Here is a 25,318-nt window from a genome sequence, read left to right as displayed (position 1 = left end):
GGATTCTCTCCTTCATTTTAATCTTGGCTAATATAATTATGGTGTGCCTTGGTGTGTTTCTTCTTGGGTCCAACTTCTTTGGGACTCTCCGAGCTTCCTGGATTTCCTGGAAGTCTATTTCCTTTGCCAGATTGGGGAAGTTCTCCTTTATTATTTATTCAAATAAGTTTTCCACTTGTGGCTGTTCCTCTTCCCCTTCTGGTATCCCTATTATTCGGATGTTGGAATGTTTAAAGATGTCCTGAAGTTCCTAAGACTCTCCTCATTTTTTTGAATTCTTGTTTCTTCATCCTTTTCTGTTTGGTCATTTTTTTCCTACTTCTGGTTCACTCCTTTGATTTGAGTCCCAATTTCCTTTCCATTACTATTGGTTTCCTGTGCATTTCCCTTCATTTCAATTAGTTTAGCTTCCATATGTTCCTCTAATTTGTGACTAAAATCAACCAGTTCTGTGAGCATCTTGATCACCAGTGTTTTGAACTGTGCATCTGAAAGTTTTGCTATTTCTTCCTTGCTTAGATTTATCGGCTCTGGGGCTCTGAGTTGTTCTTGAGCCATATTTTGATCTGTTCATGCCTGTTACATATGAGGAGCAGAACCTTAGTTGTTCACCAGGGCGGGGCCACCCAGGTCACTGGTTTGTGACTCTGTATGTGGGGGCAGGGTCAGAGAGGAATAATGGCAGTTCTCTCTGCCACTTTCTGCCGCTGGGGCCTGCTCTGTCTGTCTCACCACAGCTAGCTCCTTCACCGGTTTATCTGTACGCAAATGTGTGACCACGGTCCGCCCTCAGTGGGTCCACTGCCTTGCCCCTCAGTGGGTCTGCCTGCTTCTCTACACCTGAGATCCACCCACGGCTGCTGGCACACCTGGGTCGAGCGCCCAGGTCAGTCCAGTGGATCTTTCCTGCCCAACCCTGCTCTGCTGCTGGCTCTGCCCTTCTTACCAGTTTGGCTGAAGTGTTCGTTGTTGTCAGACTTCCATGTAGTTCAATTTTCTGTGGTTTGGCTGCATTTTTGTTGCTAAAACTTTATTGTTTTTAAACTTGATTGTGTGAGAAGGCGAAGTGCTTCCACCTACACCTCCATCTAAAAAGTAATAGTACTCTCAGTCTGAGCATTTGAGAATATGACTTTGTATCCTTGACTCTTGCCTTATATTTGCATACCAATGGACAGTGTTCAAAGCCCTCTCATGTATTTATCTAATTTTTCTATTATATAATGTTGTTCAGTTGAAATATCCTCCTCACCATTCAGGAGTGGAAACTAAGTGTTATTTATTTTATCAAACATCATATATTAACTGACTCTAATACCCTAGATACTTGCTAGACTTTGGGGTTATGAAAGACACTGAACATCATCCTTGACCCCAAAGATGTAGCAACAATGACCATGGAGTATAAGCATTGAAAAGATGGCAGCATGTGTGGGATGTGCTGAGAATGCATAGGAGAGAAAACAAATGCAAGACTGGATCAAGAAAGGCATCTTAGAGAAAATGAGGACTCAGCCAAGTATCATGGATAGTCATTAAACAGGCAAAGATGAGCAGTGAAAGAACGAGACTCCCCCCCTCCCCTTTTTAAAGAAACAGCAGTCTGGGCAGAGGCACCACAATGTGCCCATTTTGAGAACAACTAAAGAACCCCAGAGGCCCATTTGTGTTGGGATGGGAGAGAGGAGAGGCAGTGGTGAGGAATGGCATAGGAGAGATATCCAAAGGCTAGATTATGCTATGTTAAATGCACTCCATACTGAAGAATGTGGAGGACCAATGAAACCCACCAGATTTGATTCTTTGAAGAGATCTCATAGTTTGGGGAGGGGGCAGTAGTGTAGGATGGTGAGTCTTTTGGGGAGGCAATTGGGATAAGCCAGATACAAAAATGATAAGGGTTCAAACTAAAGGAGCAGTAATGGGGATAGAGAGAAATAGACCATGTTAAGTTTATTAAAGACATTCAACCAGTGATTTTCAACCTGAGTGCCACGAGAGGCACACTGGTGTACCACAGGGCATTTTAAAACAGGCAGTACTGGACTATTTAGTCAGGGGCTCTGGCCTCTTTTCTCTTAGATTGTCAAATAAAAAAAAAATGTCATCAGCCAACACAACAATAGCTGCTTGGTGTAAATGTATCAAAATTATATCTATTTATTTTTTTAGATTGGCAAGAAGTACATTTTTGGTGTGCTGCAGAATTTTAGTAATTAGCAATAGTTTATATGTGCCATGCAGTGAAAAAGGTTGAAAATCACTGCATTAAACAATTGCTGAATTTGGAAATATGTCTCTATAATTCACAATATGAATAAGTTGGATTGAAAAAGACATGCAAACACCTGGTTCAGATGTCCAGAGTTACTTGTTAAGTGCAGTGCAGCAATGAAATTTTAGAAAGAATCACTGTAAGAATAGCTAAGAACATTTTGAAAAACTGATAAAGAAAACAGGAGACTTATAAGGTATCAAAACACAATAACACAGCCGTAATAAAACAATGTGGTTCTGATACAGAAAGTGCCACATCAGTGGGACAAATCTCCAAGACAATAACAACAAAACTGTGGATGTCCAAAAGCATCATAAGCAAGATTAAAATGTGAACAAACTAGTGAAATGCATTTGCTATATAATATAATGGGTTTATTCATCCCTTTAATGAATAAAGATGTCTTGCAATTCTACCCATAAAAAATGGATAGAATACTGAGACAGAAGATAAAAACTTCTCCAAATATAAATAAGTGGGCAATAAGCAGATGCTTATGTAATAAAGTCCCAATTTATTCTCATGTTAAGAATGAAGCCCAAATTTTTAAAATTATACCAAAGATATGCCATTTTTACATATTGAATGACCAAATAGTAAAGAAAATGACCTCAACCCTTAATGAGTGTGTGGGGAATTGGCCTCTTTCCCATGTTCCTCATGCAAGTGAACACATGAGCATAAACTGCAAAGTCATTCTGGAGAGAAATTTTGGCAACATGCTTGAAAACCTTAAACATATGCTTTGACACAGTGATTCCACATGTAAGAAGTTATCCTAAGGAAACATAAATATGTGAAGAAATGTCATGTCTTTTTGCCTGTGTTCCCCCATAGCAGACCCTGAAACAAAGTCGTGCAAATGAGTATGGGAGTGATCTCATGGAGCGGTGGGGAGGGCCGGGGAGGAAGGGGAGGAAGGAGAGAGAGCAGCCCGAGGAACCTGAGCAATTTGGTCACCATTATGGGCAAGAGGGTGCTTGCTGCGTCCAGGCTTTCCTTCTGTGGGGCAAGAGGCAGCGCTTCAGCACCCACTCCCATCTCCCACTGGGCAAGAGTCCACCCCCGAGGGAGTTAGCGCAACCACAATTCCAGATTGCACAGAAACAGCTCCCCTCACCCTCCCAGGGTCCCAAATCCAGCTGGAATGCCTTTCTACCTGGGCCTGAGGTGAGGGACTGTCAGGCTGCACCTGTTTGAACTGATCAATGCCCTCGAATTGCCTAGAATAGGAGGTGGGGAGGACTTACAGGCAATACCCAACAAAGCCCATCCCCAGCAACACTGAAATCTGCTTGTGTCCCGCATTGTGCAGACCACCCCACCAGGTTCTGGGGCCTTCATTTTTTGGTGAGAATAAGTTGCCCTCTCTTCCCCCTTGAAAAAGGAGAAGTACAAGTCAAATTTTCCAGAGAACCCTTCAAGGTGGAGGATGGTCTCAGTCACTGTAAAGACAATATTGGAAGATGAGTAAAAAACAAGCAGACAAAAGGAAGATCAAGCAAAATAAAAGGCCTTTCCAGTTGCATTGACATTGTTTGTCCTGAGATTGTAAGTGCTCTTTGCTGTTCTCGTTCTTCACCAGTTGAAGATTTCCCTCAACAATGGCCAGCGCTTGGCTCTCAGGGTGGAAAGGGATCCAGTATAACCAGTCTGCCCCAACCTGGCTGGCTGATCGCCTCTGGAGCGACGCTGTATCATCTGTGGCTCTCTGCTGACAGCAGTTTGGTCCTTGAGCAGTGGCAGCTGGTAGGTCATTCCTGGTGAGAGGAAGGCAACACTGTTCAGTTCATGCATGGTCTCTGTCACTGCCACTGTACCCAGGGCGTCCCTGGCACTGGTCCTACTTAGGAGAGGGTTGAGCGGTGATCTCAGGATAAGCCGTTCTATTGTTTGTGGTGGATGTGTTCTGGTGGGCACTGAAGTTGGATACAGATCCTCATGTTCTACGCCCAGTAACACATCTCTGTTATACTTTCATTTATTTTCTTGTCACACTTGTCACACTTGCTCTTTTTAGATCACTGAAAAACCAACCTAACCATTTGCCACTGTGTAGGGCTCACTAAATATTCTTACCCAAGGCCACTTTTCCTTCCATAGGAATTAAACAACCAAGTGTACTCTCACCATCTTCCCACTGCAAGCATTTCCCTTCACCTGTGTCATTAGATTATCCCCAGTGGTGCCATAATGTAGCAGTGAGCCATTTATAATAAACATCAAAATATTGTATTGACCCATCTGTGAACCAGACCCAATTACTTTCCTCCTCCATCAACTGGGCTGTAGGAAAGACCCTCCACCACCATAAAGTCATAGGTTTGAGATGATTGAGAGGTATCAGTGCAACAGAGTGGTTGACATGGAGTATCTGGGCCACGTGCTCCTACTTAGAGAGGATACTGTAGCCTGCTCCAGATCATCGGGACCCTAAAAACTGTGCAGATGTAGCAGGCTCTTGAATTTTTGTGGCTTTTATCATCTAAACTTTGATGGTCATGGGTCTTTCTAGGGAATCAGCTGCTCACCAGGTCCAATAGTGTGATGTCATGTACATAGTAGATGAGTTAGTAACCTAACCTCAGAAATCTTGTGGCTTCACTTCTGCTGCGTTGTGTTCAAGGAAGCAGTCACAAGCCTCCCCAGATCTAAACTCCCACCTCTTGATAAGAGATGGGCAAGTTTGTAGAATAACATGTGGGATAAAAAGTAATGTGTTCACCTTTGGAAAATACACTCTGTCACATGCGTTCTCTGGACTTGCATAATCCCAAGTTTTAAGGAAACATCCCAGGAGAGTATTGGAACAAGCTTTAGATATTTTTACACTGACGACACTTTTATTCCAACACCTTAGTTGTACATGCATACAAGCCATTCCTATGTGTCTCCTGAAACTCGTGCATGTATAAATTCCATGTCTACCATCCTTTGGTGTTTAAGCTAATTCTCTCAAGAGCAGGGACTGTACCTGATAGTTAATCAGAGAGTTGACTCTGATTATTGGCCTGGAGGCAATGACACATTTCAAGAGTGGATCTTACACATCTTGCAAAACAACAGCTTCAGGTGATGTCCTTGTACTTTATCTATGCAGGAGTGGCCTCCTTCCTTCCGGCAAAGGGATTGCTTCAACCAAATGGCAGGTTCAGGAGAATGTGAGGGTTTGAGATTCTCAAGCTTTTCCATCTAAATGTTCTTATTTCAGTTCTTGGGTCCCAACATTTACCTGTATGGGCCCGGACTCTGATATGGAAGATCTGCCCAGATGTTGCCTCATAATCTTCTTTAAGCTCTGCCACCCTTACTATTGTATCTTGAGTTTGATATTCAGCTGAATGGGCCCTGCAGCTGGAGGAGATGAGCTTCTCCACCAAAGACACCACAGAGACTGAATATCATAGTTTGCTAGCGTTGACAACTGATTTATGAGGCTTCATTTTAACTTTCAAGGTTTCCAACACACTTAACAATAGGTAGATTATACTGCAATCCTTATAATTATAATAATTATAATTGCCCTCACCCCATTCAGATGTCTTACCTTCCACTTTCACCTCATCTCAATCAGCCAAAGGAGGGAGGCTTAGTAATTGTGATGCTATTGCTAATGGGGGTTTACCCTCTCTGTGTGTGTATGGGGTTGGGAAGTCCTCATCAATGTCTGACCATTGAGTGACCCAGCTCCAAGACCCTATTTTGAGGATATGATTTCTAAGGTTATTCTTGATATCATGTTTCTTGATTTGTTCCCCAAAGAGCATAACTTAAAACAAAGGCTAATATATATGTGTCTTATTTGAAGAAGCTTGGTCAAGGAAAGCAAAGATTAAAAAAAAAAAAAAAAAGGAAACTCACTATGAGCAGCTTGTTGCTAAATCCTGTAGTGCCATCTGAAAAACCTTGTGACATGTTTATCAGGTCTGTGCATCAGAGGAGAGAAAGGTGATAAGCATATATCCCCCAATTCTCATTCCTACTGGTCATCATTTCATCCCATGAAGAGTGAGCCCCAAGGGGCTCCTTGGAATCTCATGCCTTAGAGCCAGTGAAGAATTCCTGGGACTAGAAGTGAGACTCATCACAGGTACCTGAGGCAAAATGCTGTCTGGTTGCATCTGGGGGAAGTTGGCCAGAGCCTGTGCAGTACTGGTAGCCACATGGGTGTCTGAAATAAAGGCAGTCAAGAATGATAGGATCTAAAGGATTTCTTAAGAGGTGTCCAGTACTATAGTCAGAAGAACATTCATCATATCGTGAAAGAAGCAAAAGCACTGTAAATTCCCATCATTTCAAACTTTGTTAAATAAATGGCAGTATGTCCAACTAATGAAACACTGTGAGTCTTAACAAAAAAACACAATAATAGAAGTGTATGTGATAATATGAAAATACTCACAACAAACTTTAAATCAGAAGAATCTGGTTACTTTAACAATATGTGACATGATTTAATAAAACTCATTGTTTTATCTAATTTCCTCATTTGTGGAAATGACTAAAGTATATATATTTTGTCATTTCTTGTTTTCTGTTTACCTTGCTATCTACCCCCTGGGGCTCTCTACTCAGGCTACTCCAGATCTTATTTCCTCTCCAGAAATTATTTCTAACTTCCAACCAATAAAGAATTTTAATAATAATAATAATAATAATTTTCCTCCTGATCTTTCTGCTTCTCCTCATTCTTCTTGCTCTTCTTCATAGATATTGCAACTTCAGGATAAAAGATAATGAATTAATATTTCTTTTGGATGAAAGCTCTCTCCTCTGAAATTGCTTATCGGTAACTTAACCCATTGCAGTAGTCAGCTTGGGCTGCCATAACAAAATATCATAGTCTGGGTAATTTAAACAATAGGAATTTATTTCTCACAGTTCGGGAGACTGGAGGCCCAAACTTAAGATGTGTTCAGTTAGTTTCCATGGAGAGGGCTCTTTTCCTGGCTTGCGGGTAGGCATTTTCTTGCTCCGTTCTCCAACGGTGGAAAAAGACTGAGGAAGCAAGCTTTCTGGCGCCTCCTTATGAGGACACCAATCCTGAATCTAATTACCTCTCAAAGACCCATCTCCAAATACCATCACATCAACAGATAAATTTTGTGATGGAAAGACACAGTTCAGTTCATAGCACCCATTATAAATGATTTTACAGAATCATAGACTTTTAGACTGGACTAGAATTTACAGGAAATTTGATTCAAACTTTTCCTCAAAAGGAAGGATCCCGGCTATAAAATTTCTAAAAAATGATGGTGGTTTCATATATTTAACTTATTAGTCCTTAGGCATAGAAAGTTTAATAGCCTAGAATATACTTTCCAAATGGCATATTTTTCTCTTAGGATGAGAACAATCTTGAGGAAAAATTAATTTTTTAATCTTAATATTAAAAATAATAATGAGCACTTATATTGTTTACAATGTGCCATGCATGGTTCCAGGCACTTTTTAAATGCTAACACGTTTAATCCTCACTCTAACCTCATAACATGAATGCTATTAGGATCCTCATCTTCCAGATGAGGAAACTGAGGCGCATGAAGTTTAAAGAACTTGTCCCAGGTCACGTGGTTAATAAGTGGTAGAACTGGTACTTGAAATCTAGCCATCTGGCTCCCAAGTCGGTACTCTCAAATGTTACATAAAGAAAATAATTTCCAGAGCTCCCACTTTTATTTCCCTCCATCGCATTTACCATCTCTCCTTTATTTTTCATAAGGTTTCTATGATCTCTAGGCCAAATGAGATTCCAAAAATAACAATTTTAATTTTCAAATCGAGGGCATGATTTCTAAATGGACCAAGTTATTTTTGTGAACCCTACATACAATTCAGGAACAGAACTTTGGGAAGGAACTTCCAGATGGCAATACATCTTCCCAGTTCAGTAATTAAGCCTTTTGAGAATGTTACTGTGTTGTGGAGCCGCTGCCTGATTCACTGTACAACATCAATGACATGAAGTGGCACTGCTTTAATTCTGTCAAAATTTAGGGAAATCTGACATGCTGACACCAGGCTCTGTGAAGTGTGGTAATGAGCTGCCAAGTGTCACAAAGTGCCATGAGTGGGGGGGCACCCTCACTTTCAGAGTAAAGATGTTTTTTTCTTTATTCATTTTAGAGTATGCTTTATTAAACACCATGGACATCCGGTTACATACACTTCTGTTTGAAATGAACAACCTAATGGGTTTTTAAAAAATTTTTATGAATGAAGTTCAAGTATTATAAACAAAACAGAGAAGAAAATAAGTATCGCTTTTTTGGGGGGTGAGGAATAATTATCTATCTCAGAAATTAGAGCCTTATACCTTTGTTTCCTGATTCCTGTGAAGAACAGTTCTCAGAAAGTTAACTTTAACTTTCCAAAAGTTAAAAGTTTGACTTGCCTAATTTTATAGTGGCAGACACTTGTCTGGTCATTAAGGACAAATCCAGGCTGTTTAAATAGCAAAGCTGGAGTTGTTAAGTGACAGGATCTTTCAATAAAGTTTGGCTCTCTTTAAAAGAAAGGCATGCTCTTTTCATAAAAAAAATAATAGGAGAGACTTTATTAGAAATACAATATCATCAAATGTAAGAGCTTAAGATTTCATCAATAAAGTAATAATAGTTAAAAGGCACAGGCCACCCAGTTTTGATTTTTTCCATCATTACTTTAATGCAGTTGAAATATTTAAATTTTTCTTGACACCAGGAGCTCTTCATTATGACTTCGAGAGATGTCCTTAATGAGCACTCTACTATGGAAAATTTATTCCTTTCATGTAGAAGGTGATCATCACTTTCTGGACATCCACCCTCTATGCACTTCTTGACCTCCTTTCTTACTTTCTTTCATGCATTTCCAGTTAATTTCTGGACATTTCTATTCAGAAGTCCCAACACCCCAATTGTTTAAATGCAACTCAAATGTCTGAAACTCACCCCATCAGCCGTTCTGGTCCCCCCCCAACTGGTGTCCCCTCTCTTTCCTTTTGTCAAGACACCCATCATTTTCCAAGTTATCCAAAGTTAAAACCTCACAGTCTTCTTAATTTCTTTTTGCCTTACTCTACTCTTAGTACCCTACAGATTTATAACTTGTTCATTGAAACTTTGTAAAGTAATAGGATACAAATCCCGCCCCCCAAAAGGTTAATTTTTTTCTTCAATCAACGGTCAAAACTTTGCCGACCCTTAATGACATTTGGAGATTCCAGTCTTCTGGAGTTTCCTGTACCATCATGGACCAGATTTCTCCTCTTCCAGAGCTCTTCCTCTCCTGTGGTTATCCTCCCTGTTACTTTCTGCTGATCATCTCCCCACCTGGCACAAGACAGATTAAACTTTTCAGTTGTGTTTCTTGGCTCCCAGAAAATATAGGCGGTCCTGCGATGATAAATGGTAGAGTACCTGGCTGATACATTACTTTCTTGTCTTTATCCTGTTATCATTTTCCAAGTATATATTTTTCTTGGCTCAGGTGGATTTTGGTTAAAACAAAAAAAAGTCCATTAGCTGAGCTGGGTGATGTCACTCTCCACTTTAGGCAAGCCCTTTCAATATTTTTTTATGAGTTATTTTCTTGAAGTTCCTCTCTTGTTAGTCTTTGGTAAGGAAAGGACCCCTCCCATTCTATTCTCTTCTTCCACCAATGGTGAGCCAGAGGGTATGGAGCAAGGGTAAACAAAAATCACAGCACTTCACATCTGTGCATTCTGTTTATATAGTCAGTAAGTCACGGTACAGCTGAGATAATAGCTGTCTACTAGGTAATTGCACCTACTTAGCTTTAGCAAGATCCCATTATATTCTTTGAAATCAGGATGTGCATTTCAGCAATGGCATTTCTTACCAACTTGTCTGGCTGGTGTGGGTAAGATTTTATAGTGCTATTCAAGCCTGTGAGTGGCCTCTTCTCATGCAATTCTCAATATCTTAAAGAAAGGTGCATACTCTGAGCCCACCTCACAGACATGCTAGAAAGAGCATATATGGTAGCTACAATTCGACACTTCTGTGTTCCTAAGCATAGAGGGGTTAAAATAAAAAATAGAAGGATTATTTTCTCTACATTATGCAAGAAAAATTCTGGAATCTTACCTTCATTAGCCATAATGCATTGCTGAATCCGTACTTCAGTTAAGCAAATGAACTTCGATTCAGCTATTAGAGCTTATAGATTGAACTCAAAATTTTTAATGAGCACATCATATTGACAACTTTGGTCTGACCCAAAGTCTATTCCATCCACTGATCTCACATTGCTAGAATTCACATTCTTCCAAAATTTGTTAAAAAAATTAACCCAAATCCCACAGTTCATTAGGTACGTTCCTTGAGCAGGGTGGATATGCTTGGATATGTCTCTGGTTATAGGTCTGGAATCAGTGAAAAGTTTGGGAGGATGTTGAGAAGAATAAGCTTTACTTTGCACGGTCATTGGGTTAGTGAGGTTGGTTTTCACAGGGTTCTCATGCGAGGAAATGTTTGCCTCCTCAGGTAGTAGTGAAATAACAACTTCTGCAGGTGAGGGCGATTCAGGGAGATGCCAACAGCTCCAAGTTCCTATATTTGCCTGAGTACACTCCAACGTGCTCATTCTGGGTTTTGAGGGTCATTTATTCCAAATCGAATTCCAACTTTCAGACAAAAGTTTTGGCAGGGCTGCGAATTCAAGTTATATTTTAATACTATAACATACTTGATTGTTGAATCTAAATTCCAGCCATTTCTGCTCTATAACAATCTAAGACACTTTTAAACAAAGACAGTGGAAATTTACTAGCAAGGGCCTTGCTGAGAGAACTATGTAACTTGATAGTGTAAAAGAATGAAATGCAAAGAGCAATGTTGGCCAAAGAAATTGTTGAAGACTTAGCAAATCAAACTGAAAACCAAGTCTTAACAAGAGACTTATGTAGGGGACTTTCAAAGCAAAGAAGAGCTAAAATGCTAGATGTACTTGATTCGATGATTAATCAACTTACTATTCTCATCCTTCACATGCATGGGAGGAATATATTTCTCCACCAAATTTATGTTGGGTTTGGACTTGGAGCTTTCTTTGATCAATGAAATGTTAAACAATTGTAATGATGGAGAAAAAGCTTGAAATGTGCATTCCTGGTACCCTTGCTGTCCTGCTTTTTGCAATGAGAAGAGTGTGCATCTAGGCAGCCACGGGTTCCAGGAAGAAGAGAGCTGCTTGGAGCAGATATGGATCCAGTGCACAGTGTGAACCCAGTGATCAGCCCAGCCTCGCTCAGCCACACCCGCATGATCTAGGCGCATGAGCGAGAAGTGATTTCTTACTGTTAAGTGTTCCTGGGATTTTGTAGTTGTCGGTTACAACTACAAAAGTCGGTTACAACTAAGCAGCATTAGATTCTAACTGATATGTTAGGTGTAAAAGCAGGGAAAATCAGATTTTAAACATTCTAAGTTTCTTGTGTTATTTAGGAGAAGAGGTATCAGTTAACAATAAGTTACTATTGTTTTTTGAAAATGTTATATATGGGTATACAAAATTTAAAATGTACAAAGGGTAGTCAGAGAAAAGTAGTTTCATTCCCACACTTATTTCATACATGCCTATTTCAGCTCTCCAGAGTCAACCACTGTTACGAGTTTCTTAGATATACCAAAGATATTTTGTTCATTTATTTGCCTAAGTGTGTGTGCAAAAACAGTAACATATAAACGCACATAACCATTCCTTGTATTTTCTTATTAGACCACATAATTAGTGATTGTTCTGTATCTGCACACATAGGAATGCCTGTTAAAAATACTTATTCGGAAAAATCCAAAAGAAGAAATACTTATTATAACCTATTGTTTGAGGTAAATCAATTGTTTAATTAGTTCTCTCTGTAGAGTAATTATGTTTAAATTTTGTTAATCAAGCAATGCATTACATTATAACAACAATCACTAAAAGTATAAAAATAGAATATATAAACTTCTAAATTATTTAAGGAAAAATGAAGAAAGAAAAATAATCCGCCTGTTAGAAGGCAGGAAGAATGAAAAATATCAAAGAAAATGCAAAGTTCAAATAATATGGTAGAAACAAATCCAAATACTCTTGGTAACATCATCATCATGTATATTATTAGTAAAACTAGTTAGAAGACCAAGATTTCAAACAAATTTTATTGCACAAAATATACACAAAACATTCATTTAAGCCATGATTGAATGCATAGAGATAGAAAAAGTAATATCACAAAATAATTACCAAAAGTAACTGGGCATAAGAATTAATACAAGAAAAAATAGACCTTAAGAAAGTATTAGTGTTAATAGGGTATGTATTTAATCATAAAGCTTCAATTCACCAGAAAGATAAAACATTTCTGAGACTGTGGCATAAAACAGCATTGTCTCAAATATATCGGGCAAAATAGAATTATAAGAAGAAATGTCCAAATTTGCCATATTTGAGTAATTAAACAACTTCCTCAAATGTTAATAAATTCAAGCTAAACAAAAAGTGGTAACAGTGAAGGAAATTTTAATAACACATTTAAATACTCAATCTACTGGTCACTATAGATCTTCAAAACAAACAAAATGCGCATTCTTTTCAATAACATATGGATTATTTATAGAAAAATTAAACCATCTATTGAGCTCAAAGGAAACCTTTTAAATTATATAAATTTTATAAATTAATTGCATTTTAGTCTGAATATACTATGTACATGTGTATAAGGAAAGAAAGATCCTAGTCCTATCTTATCAAATCAGGAAACTAAATTTTAAAAAATTATGGGTCACAAATAAATAATAATACAAATTATGAATCTAAAATTGTGTATCTGTAAATGCAATTTATTACAAACTTGTGGGACACAGTTACAGAAGTTTTTAGAGAGATGTTTTTAACTTTTCATATTGAATGTATATCTAAGGGAAAACAAGAAAGATAAAAAATAATGAGGTAAGCACTGAACTTAGGGAGTTAGAGTAAGAACAACAGAATAAAAGCAAGAAAGAAAATAATAAGCAAACACACCGATTAGTGAAATAAAATAAAGTATAAGCAAAGAAGCTCAATAAAATTTAAAAAAAGCTAGTCAAGGCTGGAAAAATTCATTAAGAATAAAAAGAGAAGGTACAAATAGTCCATCTTAGGAAGGAAAATGGGGACATAACTAAAGTGAATTAATCATGTATATTTGTTGGTCTATATAAATGGGCAGTTGGAAATAATCTTATACCTTATACTAGATTCTTCCATGCTACTCCTTTGATTCATGCTGCTTCTGGAGCTTGTTAAAACAGTACTGCATCAGTGCCCTGACAAACAGTCACAGAGAGGTTTTTGGACACACACGTTAGTGCTATCTTTTGGAATGCCTTCACGTACAACTTTAATGGGGTGTAGCTGGGTGGGGTTCTGTAATGGCTTAGGGACAATTTCGAGGGGATTGATTTTCCTGTGTGCGTGCAGGAGATCCTAATTCTCCTCCTGGGCCCTATATAATCTTTCATGATTCCATTTTTCTAGTGTTCTAAGACTAGTTACTGGCAGCCATTCTCAGAAAAGTTTTTTTTTTTTTGGCTTTCAGTCTCTTCCTCTATTTACCAAAGACTTATCTCAAAGAATTGCACAGTTGGAAAGAAAACAATAAACTAAGTTGTTCATGACCAGATAAATTCTACTTTAATGGAATTATAGGCATCAAAAATATAGGCATCAATTATAGGGCAAAGTATTTTTAAATGCCTATGGTTTTAAGTACTCAGAAACATCCTGAAAGTTCTTTCCACTTGAGGCTGGCCTTGCAAAAAGGATGTCGTGAAGGTCAAAGGTAGTGTCTCTAACCCACCGCAGTCTGGGTTTTATGACTTACAAATGCATAGAATTTGTTCTTGGAAGAAATTATAGATGAATGAGTACAGCTGTATCTACGGAACTGAAAAAAGTAACAGGTTTAGTCCACGTTAGAAATCAAAACCAGCTTACTTCGGATAATCTTTTGGCTTGGTACTGCAGAAAAAGAGCAGTCATAACCAGTCTGAGCAGGTCCAACTGTGCAGTGAGTCACCAGAAGACCCAGTGCTAATCTTCCTTCAAAATAGCTGGTTGTTGTTCTTTCAGGTTTCCTCCAGGGTCAAAGAGAGTTTCAGCATTCCAAGAAGAAAGATGGAACTACCTCTGGGTTGTAGAACATTTTGTCTTCATGTCACAAGTAGTGAGGCATTCATTCAACTAACTGCTATTTCCTGGCTAGAGTGTTTCAAGGTGATCTCTATTTACATTTCACATGAAGGAAAGAGTCCTATTCCTTAAGAAAGTTATTTTTTTCATTAGGACAGGTTCCATATCTGGCCATTTTGCAAAATCCAAAGGTAAAGAAAAAGGCTACATGTGAAGCAAGTTTTGTGTGGTAAACTGTCAAAAATTTCATTAGTTCCCTGGCTGGTGTAGCTCAGTGGATTGAGTGTGGGCCTGAGAACCACACAATCGTGGCTCGATTCCCAGTCAGGGCACATGCCTGGGTTGCAGGCCAGTTCCCAGCAGGGGACTCATAAGAGGCAACCATACATTGATATTTCTCTCTTTCTCTCCTTCCCTTCACCTCTAAAGATAAATAAATAAAATCTTTTAAAAAAAATTTGTCATTAGGAGTCCATGACCAAACTGAACTTAAAACTTGGGTATCTGCACTATGAAATATTCCATAAAATGAGACTCAGACCCCCTATTTTTCTAATCTACAACACATTGCTCCTTCTTCTGTGTTAGCTAAGAAATCTTACCATCATATAAGTGTTTAAAATGGAAGACTATAACTGCCTATTTTTCTAGTTACAGGTAACTTTTTTGTGAGTATTTAGTATCTCCCAACCCAAGAAAACACATCATCTCCTTGTGCAACCATCATCATCATCTCCACGTTACAGATGAGGTGAAAGAGGCTTAGGGAGGTGAGAGAGTAGGACTTTCAGAATGATAAAAACTCTCTCTGGCGAAACAATTAACTGGTGAAAATGCTTACATGAAAAGCATTCATGTAAGCCTCAGAAAATTACCCTCCAGGCATACAGCAAGTGGGGAAGTGTTCACTGAAGAAAATCTACTCACTCTTAGTGCTAACAATGAGAGTCTGTAACATTTGAACCATAACTCACTGCATTATTCCCATGGTATTGTGTAAACTGAGTCCCAGTGTGTGTATCTAGGGGGGAGAGCCGTCACTCTCCAGCTCCCTGTCTGGGACCCCAATATCTTGCTGCATGCAGTAGGCTTCCAGAAGTTTTATTACTCCCAGATCCATGGTGTAGAAGTAGGCTTGACCAAGAGGACTTCCCTGTCCCCTCAGCTACCATTTATAAAGTAGAGGCTTTGCCCCCATCACAACACACCAAGAATATTGAGGCCCTGCTTGTAACCCTCTGCTCTCCTCGTCCATCTCACTCGTAGAGCTGAAATTCCACACTGAGAAGGAAAAGCCAAGAAGGCTGGGCAGCCACCACTTGCCCCATGATAACCTGTGCTATGGAAGCACTGCTTCTGGAAAAGCAGACCCCCAACCCCCAGCTCTGGTGCAGTGGCCCAGGGGCCTCTCCCAGGGCATAAAGCAGGTCACTGCTTTGCTCTTTTACCTGAGAGAATTGGCCTTGTCTGGAACAGAGAGTGGAGAATCCATACCTACTGGTGTTGTCATGAATGACAGAAATCTTGGTGGCGATCAGTCAAGAGGGGTTGGTAGCTCTAATATGAACAAAATTGTAGAGTCGTCAGAAATTTAAGAGAACAGGGAAAGAGACATCCAAGGAAAGCTTTCCTGGGATACTCATCAACCTTAGGAGTCAGGAAGTTTGAGCTCATCATCTAGGGGGCATGTGCCCAGGAACAATTGATCTCAGTTGCTTGGAAATGGTGACCCTGTTCTTCCTTCTTGGTAACTCCTTTCTTTTTTCCATTTTCTCCATTTCTGAATGAAAATGTTCACAACTGTTATCTTGTACCTGCTCCACCATGTATTATAGGAGTTGATCAGTGTTTTTTAGGTCCACAGGTCCAGAGATAGAGAAGAATTTTGCTTCCAAATTGACCATACCCGGCATCTTAATCATACCTGGTTTAGACGATGAGATTTGGGACTTTTTGAGAAGGTGATACTTAGGTGATATTTTGACTTTGAGTTGATGCTGTCATGAGTTGAGCCTTTTGGGGATTTTGAAGTGGAGTGAAAATATTTTGCATATGGAAGGTACATAAATCTTTGTGGTCCACATGGCAGATTGTAGTGGGCTGAACCATGGCTCCCACAATGCTGTCCACTTCCTAATCCCTAATCTCTGGTGGTCACGTTACCTTTTGTGGCCATAAGGACTTTGCAAATATGAATGAATTAAAAATATTCTAATGGGGAGGTTATCCTGGATTATCCAGGTGGACCCAGGATCACCCTAAGGGTCTTCTAAGAAGGATGCGAGAAGGTCAGATAGGTGGATTGGCAGAGGGGACTACCAATTGTACCAAGTGTGGACTAGTAGAAATGCATGGGGAGGAGGGGGCAGGAGAGTTTAATAGCTCTATTTTTTATGAGAAAATTCTTGAACTAAAGAGTAAGCTACTAAAAGCTCTTTAACTAACATTATCTAACCCCATGAACACACAGAACAGGAGTGCCTTTTCTTATTGAAGGTTGCTATGCAACTGTAACTAATGTGCCTTTTTAATGTTGCTCCTTCATGTAGGGGATGTTTGCATACATGTGAACAATTATGTACTGAATATCATGTCCCTTGTTTTACTTAATCCGTTCTTTGCTCATGGGTAAGTATACAGTTTTTGAGAATGTGAACAAACTTTTACAGAGTCTGAGGGGAAGAGGTGTGGTTTAAAATCGGGTCTGTCTGTCAACAGAGCCCTAGCTTTCTTCAGTGTAGCGCATGGCTTCTCGTAGCTTCACAAAATGGATAATTTAATATGCTGTTGTTTCCCTACCACAAAGAAGTATGTGACTGTTGATTACTGAATGAGCTTTCTTTATGCTGTTCTTCATGTACCATCATGTGCAATGTGTTCTGAGCTATTTTGGCACCTGTAATTAGTTATTCCCCAGCCTTTTCATGTGAGCACCCATTTGTGTTTGAAACCATCTAACTAGAATTTGGGCACCCATGAGGCAGAGGCTTAGCTCCGTAAGATCCAAGCAGATAGTGTAGTGGATATAGTAGGTCAGGTGTGGAACAGAGTTAGTAAGGCTGGGTGGAGAGAGCCAATCACAACATCCATTCTTCCTTTCATGCTTAACAATAGACTTTACATTTTAATCTGAGTGCATGTCCTTGAAATAATGCCTTCATTTCATGGCCTTCCTTGTAGCTAAGGATTGGCTCTGCATTAATGTCCTTGACAGTGGTGTGCAGGAGCTGGCTGGACTTGGGGAGTCTACTGTGCTCATCTCTCCCCACCTCTGCTCAGTGACGTCAAGTTGGTAAATTACTCATGGCCAGAGTATTTACGTTTGAAAATTGAAGGGCCATTTATCAAGCATATACAAACATACTTCTGTTTGGGGACAATGAGCTATCCCTGTGTTGCTCTCCTTAGAAAACATCCTGCAGAAGGCCCTGGCAACTTTTTTTCTTGCTTCTTCCTCAATCCTGCTGCTTGGCAAAAGGATGTGATGGGTGCTGCTAGGGCAGCCTCTTGTGCTGTGAAGGTGGAAGGGGACTGGGGCCTTGACCACAAGGACAAGTAAGGACCGTGTTATTTGTCAACTGCCAGGTGATGCTGATGCAGCTGGTCTGAGCACCATCCTTTGAGAACCACTATTACTTTGTTGTTGTTGTTGTTGTTATATGCAGCTGCGTCAAATTGTAACTGATGTCAGGAGATTCTGGTGGGCTAGAGAAAACATATCTCACCTGAGGGCACATTCGTATTTGAGTTGTTAAGACATAGAGCCCATGGATAACACCCTTCCACTGGCCCCAGGTGAAGCTGTGGAACAGAGTGGGAAGTGCTGCAACCATGGCCCATATAAAGCACTCTACTGCCAGCAATAAAAACCTCTTGCCCCAGAAAAGAAATAAAGGGAAGACAATATAAGCATAAATATGGTCAATTAAGAAAGAATACTCTTTTTTTAATTTTTAATTAATTTTATTTAGTTATTTTTCAAGTACAGTTTTTTGTCTATTTCTCCCATCCCAGCCTCCCCCGCCCCTTGCTCCCACCTCCCTCCCATTTCCACCCCCTTTAGTTCTCGTCCCTGTGTCCTTCCTATTTGTTCCTCCAAATCCCTCCCCCTTTTTCCCCTTAACTTCTCTTCCTTCTCCCCTCTGGTCACTGTCCCCTTGTTCTCTATTTCAGTGTCTTTGTTTTTTTTTAAGAAAGAATACTCTTATGCCCTGGCTGGTGTACCTCAGTGGATTGAGCGTGGGCCTGTGAAGCAGGGGGTCGCCGGTTTGATTCTCAGTGGGGGCACATGCCTGGGTTGCAGGCCAGGTCCCCAGTAGGGGATACATGAGAGGCAACCACACATTGATGTTTCTCTGCCTCTCTTTCTTCTTTCCTTCCCCTCTCTCTAAAAATAAATAAATGAAATATTTTTAAAAAGAAAGAATGAAGATAGGTACCAGGAAAATATTTTCAGGCAGTCACCCTTGTGGAGATTGGAGCAGAGTCAGTCTGCCCACCCCCAAAATTTGCTCGGATCTTTTTACAGCCCCATGCAGGTTGGCTCCCTGATATGTTTCGCTGATACGTTTCACTCTTCAATCGTCAGCACTGGGTCTCTTTGTTGGAGGGTTTGCCTCAGGCTGCACGACCTCACTTTGCTCCTTGTTAGAAGTACTTGGGATTTTACATCTCCCCAGGCACAGTTCTTAGCCAGTGATTATCAGATGCAGGGGTATGTAAATTCCAGCTACCTCCCCTTAGTCAGGATGAATTGGAAGCATGACCTCTGCTATCTTCAGACTTCCTTTGTGGGACAAACCTTGTTATCCTCCATAATCTGCTTGGTAACACAGGCATGCTTATTCTCCTTCCCTTACTCGTTCCATTTTCTTATTCCTCTTATCAGTATTTTTTCTGGGAAAACTTAGTATTAATCATATTCACAGGAATCCGTTTGTGGGGAATCCCACTTAACACAGAGATAATAAGAATTTTAATCTTCTTCCCAGAAATCAGTGAAAGAATAAAGGAAAGCTCAGTCATCCTGTTCTATCTTCTTGAATTTGAGCTATCTCCAGTGACGCGTCTCAGATATCTAGATGTGCTTGGGAAGAAAGTCAACTCATTTTGCCCATCCAGATTCATTTAGGAACCTGGAAACACATGCCCGGACTTTAGAAGAGAGGTCAGGCCCAGAGATGAATTAAAACACTGGCTTGTCAACTCATAATGTACGTACAAGACTGATTTACTTTTCTATGAACTGCTTGTCTGTCCTCTCCTAATTTTAAAATTCAGCACAGCTGTGAGTTTCATTAAATGTTTATGATCTTATTATAGGATATATTTTTAGCCTTAATAAAAGGAAGTTGATAAAACTTCATTGTCTGTCTGTTCAGAGGAAGAGTAAAAAAATCTAACATCTACTAAGTGAGTCCATAATATGTCACCGTAAATCTATTTCCCAAGCCTTTGTCTCTCTCTGACATTGAAGATAAATCACTATTACTAGAATTAATATCTCTTAAATGTATCATGGTGCTTCAACATCATTAACCAAAAGACTGTTATAAAAACTTCACTAAAATAGAGTTTGATTTTCTTCCTATGAACTATAAGGGGGACTGTTATTTTTTAGCACAATACCTGCAGTGGAAATGTCTTTGGTATTAACTCAGCAGATTTTTTGAGAGAAATACTTGTTTTTCACATGCGAAAAGGAAAATTACCAGATATAGTGGCAACGTTATTCTGTTTTTTTTTTAATCTTTTGAACATCATAGCCATTTATATCACTTAGCTAGAAGAGGTCAGTATCACCGAGTCTTGCTTTAAAGTGGCATGAGCTAGGCAGCAAAACAATACAATGTGATTGACCCAGGGAGAGCTCTTAACAAACACCCTCGAAATATTTGAAGCACTCCTACACTTCTACCAGAAGCAAAAGATCATTTTAGTGTAAGTTTCTTTGTACTATTGTGAGTTACAAACATAATTTCTCTAGAAATGTGTGTCCATGTAAAGAAGAGCTTCTATAACAGTTGCTATGGAACGAGTTGGTAATACTAACATTATTAAGATTCGTTTTGGATCGGATGGAAATGCCTCTGTCGGACACTGAAAACTGCTTCTGTAATTTGGGGCCAAGAAAGAAAAAAAAGGAGAGTGGCAGAAAATGAAGGAAAGTATTAGTTATACTTGAAATTTGTTTTTCTATAAAAATTTTCTCTGATGTTTTAATGGTGGTAGTGTCTAAAAAGTAAGTGCTTTATGGTATTATTTTCTACCTCTGCACCAATAAAACTATTTTAATTCTTGGAATTATGAGATATTTTTATTTAAAAAATTATGTGATAACTTGGATGCAAGGGCAGAGTATTATAATACTGGCCCACATTAAGTTTTAGAAATTTGCTTCTTTCTTTTCAAGGTATTTATTAAAGGAAACAAAAGAGGAAAGCAATTAAGGAATGCTTTTCTCATCTATATCCCGTTGGGATTTAGGAATTCTTACGTTTCCTTCCCTGTTCCCCACTGTGAAAGCTGGTCCCGAGGGTGGAGGTGTTGCTGCAGAGAAGTTTGCCCCCAGACAGAATGCCATGCTGACCATCTGTCTACCTGCCCTTCCCCAATTTCAGTATATTTTTCCTGTTCTTTACCTTTTTCTGTGTACTTTGGAAACTTCCTCAAACTTATTTTGACATGAAATTGAGATACAAACACAGAAATAAAACTGATATGGATGATAAATGAGGGCTGTACGATAATTAAGATAATTTTATTTTTATAGAGGAGGAAATTTTTAGAACAGAGAGGCAAGTGAGTTGCCTCAATTTACTAGCAATTTTTTTTTGGTGCAAATTTGGCCTGAAACACAAGCCCTTCAGATTCTTGACCCAATGTCCCTTTCAGAGAGATCCCCAGCTTTTCTGAGGGTGTGGAGTCAGGTCGTTGGTAATGGCCATGACACGGAGTTTCTTAATTTTTATTTTAAAAACTATTTTTATTAAAAATTTGCATTCTGCATCTTATTTCTTTCTAGGTTTGAAGCCACAGATCTGAAGAAAATCTGTATAGTTCTAGTCAGCTGCCAGTCTGTTCCTGACTAAAGATAAGCCCTCCACAAAGCACTAGAATAGGTGTGAGTCCCACCATCTAGGTGGCTAAAAGGAGGAGACGCTTGTTAAAGTGGTTAAGTACCGTTAAAAAAAAGATTGGAAAATACTGAAAACAAACTGCTTTATGTCAATATAGTTACTTTCCCATTATCTCATCCCTCAAGCTTCTGTTTGCAAGCTTTTATTCTCATAAATGAAGCTTGTAATAGGCAATGAAATTTCGTTTCCACATTATATTTGAGTTTTATTTTTAATATGAGGATCAGATGCATGAAGGATATGAGTTCAGTTATAATTAGAACTATATTATTTTTGAAACTTCAGAGTTTTTTTCACAATTTTTAATTTTCTCAGACTTCCTGGGTTTTCAGCTCTACCTGCACATGCAGATTTTTATCATTAAGTTGTAGGTTTTGAAAATGTTTCTTCACAGTGTCTTGTTTCTTTTCTAAGTCAGTGCTCACATTTAAAACCAGAATATTTTTAATAAAGTCTGTCAGTAAATAACACTTCTGTCGAAATAATGAATTTAACAACCATGATAACAAATACAGTGTGACTTGAATGAAAGGAGAAATCAGTTATAAATCCAGGGAGGAAAAAGAAAATCTAATAGAGAATAAGGTGGATGAAATGATTTTTCATTCGGTAGCTATTTTCCTGTTGTTGTGATTGCTTTTAGAGCGAGCGTCCTATTTTTATTATTTTCCTTTTGCCAACGTTTGACATTTTAAAAAGTTTTCTGCATGAGATATGCTACACATTTTTTGTGTGCACTTTTTTGCATATATTTTTCAGAATCTATGCTGCCTAATTAAAATAGAAGGTTCGTGTCATAAACCCTTTATGAATTCAGAGTCCTCATCTATGGATATAATTGAATAACTATACCTTTAGAAACTCAAATGCAAAATGATAAAAGGGTATATTTTAAATTTACCACCTATTCCATGGGGAGGGTGATGGGGAATTATAGTTAATATAAATAAATTTAAAGCTAAATATTATTTAATTATTGACCACTTACTGAAAGCATTGCTTTGAAAAAACATTTAAGGAACTAGCTGTTTAACTAGAGGCAGGTCACTTGACATTTCCAAGTGTCATTTTTTTCCCCAAAGGTAATACGAGGTATTGAATTAGATGAATTCCAAAACCTCTTTTGACTTCAACCTAACAGATGACTTTTTTTTTCAACACTTGCACTTAAAAATATTTAAGGTAAGCAATAGGAGTATAGGAATCTGCTCTTCTCTATATGTTTCCAAACCTAATAGACTTTTAAAGGAGGTGCATTTAATTAATCTGGTCAGGCTATCTGTTTTTTTTTCCTGTGTGGAATATAGATCCAAGAGGAGTTGAAAAGCATGATTAGTAAACAAAATGAAACAGAGGTCGTAACATAAGGAAGTGAATGACCTATGATCTGAGAGGCTGGGAAGAAATAAGTTCAGTATTAAACTACACAGTGAAAGGATATAATATTTGCTTCAAAAGAAATGACTGTTAAAAGAGAGGTAGGGAAGAGCGAAGTGCCGTATACTAAACACATAGATTCCTTCACAAAAGTCTATGGAGTTATGAAGAGTATTTGTGTGAGGCTAAAAGGAGATTAGAAACAAGATTAGGCAGTACCACAGTGGTACCAGGCTGAACTTGAAGTTGGGTCCCCGGAACTCCTGTCCTGCCTCTGTCACGGAGAGCTGGGGGACCCCAGGCACTCCATTTAATTTCTCTGTGCTTCAAATTCCTCACCTGTACAATGCAGATGATGACGTCGTCTACCTCATAAGGTTCCTGTGAGGATTAAATGAGATTAAACATTTATTTCCTGGCATAAAGCAGGTGCTTAATAAATATGAACTACTATTATCAGTATAGAGTGTCCTAGAGAGAACCTGACAAAGAAAGGGAATAGATTGGCTTCACCTTGTGCAGATGACAAAGGTAGACTTCAAGTACACATTCAATTGAAAAATCTCATTTCTCGAGGGCAGAGCACTTGATATATTTTTGTCTTAGCTCACTGATAGTTTCAGCCAGTAAAAGGTGAAGGAAGTTATTAGGGAAATTGGTACTAGTGACCTGACCTATCATTTCCATATCGGAGGCATAAAAAAAGAAAGAACATGGCATTGAAAAGAACCAAGAGTAACCTCCCAGGAAATTACTGACAGGATCAGATTTTAAATTGGCCAAACACGAGAAGAAAGGCCACACACCTAAATATTATGGTGATACTGACTGTCAGGATAATGTCAGAGGTGCAAAATCTAAAAGGAACTGCGGTATATAAAAAATGTTAAGGTTAACAGAAAATTAAAAATATGTAAGGGAGTTTCCAGGTAAGCAGAATTACTATGAGAAATATACACGGTAGGGCAAAAGCAGGTTTATAGCGGTGAGTATGCAAACACACAGTTTATTCTTGTATCTATTTATTAATTATTGTTATTTTCCATAGGAACAACTATAAACCTACTTTTGCCCAACCCCGTCTACTCGTTGGCAAAAGGCTATTAGTGAGCAAAGCTTGAAGCTTGCTGGTGAAGGAGGTGATCGAGCCCAGTTGTTATTTGATAAGAAAGGGATCAAGACCACGCACCCTTCCACTTGACATTCGAAGTTGCTGCGATTTGTTGGGATGAGCTGAGGTAGCCCTGACACAGGTTTTTACAGCATAGAAGGGCAGTTGCTCCCTAAGAGTAAGTCAGCCTAAGGGACAGGAAGAAATGGGGCTGTGAGGTTGCCCCCTATGCCAGGTCAGGTGGGCGAGTTAGAACAAAGATGCTGAATCCATAAAGGATGATGCCCTACTGTTCCTGTGAATCGGGAAAAGGCTATGCGAGGCAGTCCAACCAGCCTCAACATCGGCAGCCCAGCCTGAAGGTAACAATCAAAAAGGGTTTTGACAGTTGAGGTTTCAGAAGTGATAATGTGCAGAAAGATAGCATTTAATGTTGTCAGCCCTGGTAAGGTTTCAGCCGGCAAGTGGAAAATGCTCTCCCACCAGCCACGTGGAAGCAAATGCAAGCGCCACTTCTACTTGCCAGACTTCACAGGAAACACCAGGCCTCAGTTTGAGGACCCTCCAGTATAGCGGCCCCATGTTCTAGTGCTGTCACCGTCCAGAAGAGACTATGATTCCTTCAGCTCCAGGGGGCAAGTGAGATCTCTGGCTTGAGTGTTGAGAGAATAAAATCAAGCTGGCACTTTGAACATAAATAAGCATGGGGAGATTCTATCAGGAGAGGAGAACACAGGGTCAACGTTCTCTTCATTGGGTAGATGTAGCCTAGAGCAGTCCTTCTCAAACTGTGTTGAAAGAACATTGCCACCCAACCCCATTTGGACAGACACCTTTGTAACATAATAAGAGTGACGTATTTGAAAATTAACTATTTTGCATCTAACAATAAAAAATAAACTATATTGTGAGATGCAAAAACCAAATTAAAATTTAATAAATATAACTATAAGACATAGAGCCTTGGGAAAATCATTACAAATTGCACAGCTTGTTCATTGGGTAGGTGTGCACAGGTGGTGAATATACTTACACACTTTTTAGAGCTCCAAACAATGTTTTAGCCAGTACTTCCCCATCCTTGCCACAGATGGTACGCGTTGAGAATGCCTGTGCACTTGCAGTGCTGTGGAGCACCTAGGGGAGATCACTTAGGCCACGGCAGGCCCATCCAGACCTCCCAGAACTGAGTGAGACACACCTCTAAGCCTGGGGGGGAAATGAGGCTAAACTCACGCAGTCACATATGGA

Source organism: Artibeus jamaicensis, unplaced genomic scaffold, assembly GCF_021234435.1.
Source record: "Artibeus jamaicensis isolate MK-2021 breed Jamaican fruit bat unplaced genomic scaffold, CSHL_Jam_final contig_1015, whole genome shotgun sequence".
Lineage (NCBI taxonomy): Eukaryota > Metazoa > Chordata > Mammalia > Chiroptera > Phyllostomidae > Artibeus > Artibeus jamaicensis.
Note: the sequence above shows the minus strand (reverse complement) of the source record.